The sequence below is a fragment of the Pristiophorus japonicus genome, chromosome 23 (genome assembly GCF_044704955.1).
Source record: "Pristiophorus japonicus isolate sPriJap1 chromosome 23, sPriJap1.hap1, whole genome shotgun sequence".
Lineage (NCBI taxonomy): Eukaryota > Metazoa > Chordata > Chondrichthyes > Pristiophoridae > Pristiophorus > Pristiophorus japonicus.
The window spans coordinates 60,317,859-60,319,351 of NC_091999.1; positions in this window are offsets into that span (position 1 = coordinate 60,317,859).

A 1,493-nucleotide genomic window follows, 5' to 3' on the forward strand; every position below is an offset into this window, starting at 1 on the left:
GATGGTCCAAGCCGGGGCTGCTCGTCGCGTCCGTCCGCGCCGCCGCTAAAACCTTGGCCGCGGGCGGGCCCTTATCAAAGACTCAAGGCCTTGAGCTGCACCGGCTCAAAAAGTTCCTCGCTGGGCTGCTGATGGAGTGGAGGTAAACAAACGACTCCACTCCCTGCCCCATAATAGGCTAAGGAAGAGGTTGCACTATGCTTTTGCCATGAAGATAACCATAGCCAGCCTCAACATCAACGGCGGCAGAGGGGCACGCCGTAGATTTGACAATTTTTCGCTCCTGCGGGAGGGGAAATATGCGGTGTGCTTCCTGCAAGAAACCCACACCGTTCCACGAGACGAAGCCACGTGGCTCCTGGAATGGCAAGGAGAGGTCCGCATGAGCCACCTCACCGCCATTTCTAGTGGGGTGGTCATCTTGCTGGGCCCGCATTTTCAGCCGGAGATCTTGGGGGTCGAGGAGCCAGTGCCAGGCCGCTTGCTGCACGTAACGGTTCGCCTGGGGGACGTGCCGCTCCATCTCGTGAACGTGTACGCCCCTCAGCCCGGCCCGCAGCAAACGCGCTTCATTGAAGAGGTGTCCGCTCTTCTTGGCTCCGTCGACGGCGGCGACTGCATTGTCCTCGGGGGGGATTTTAACTGCACCCTCGAGGCGAGGGACCGCTCCGGTGCCCCGCAGTGCATGACGGCGATGGAGAAGTTGAGGGACCTGGTCGGGTCCTTCGACTTGGTGGACGTCTGGCGAAATCTCCACCCCGACTCCAGCGCCTTGACTTGTTTGAGGCCTGGAGTTGGATGGTCTAGAGTCGACCGCCTTTACGTGTCTCGGGCGTACGTTTCCTGCGTCCTGGCGGCCTCCATGCGGCCGGTGCCGTGTTCGGACCACCACCTGGTGTGGGCGGAGCTCGCTTCGCTCCGCGCGAGGACGAGGTCCGCGTACTGGCACTTTAACAACCGGCTGCTGGAGGACGTGCGGTTCCAGGACTCGTTCCGTCGATTCTGGTCCGACTTGAGAAGGAAGCAGGGGGGCTTCCCCTCCTTGAGGCTATGGTGGGACGTGGGCAAGGCTCACGTCCGCGTCTTCTGTCAAGAGTACGCGTGGGGGTCGACCAAGAGGCGGGCGGCCAGCGTCGGGCGCATAGAAAAAGAGGTGCTCGACCTGGAAGCCCGTCTCGGTCAAGTCGTCCAGGACCCGGCCCTGCGGACGGTGTACGAAGCGAAGAAGGCCTCGCTGAAGGACCTGCAGCTCGTCGGGTCCCGAGGCGCGTTCGTGAGGTCGCGGATCCGGTTCCTGCGGGATCTGGACCGCGGCTCCCCCTTCTTCTACTCGCTGGAAAAAAGGCAGAGTGTCCGTAAGCAGCTCTTGACGCTGCTGGCCGACGACGGCTCTCTCGTCTCGGATCCGGAGGGCGTCAACAACAGGGCCCGTGAATATTACGGGGCTCTGTTCTCTCCGGATCCGTCCAGCGAGGAAGCGCGTAGAGTTTTGT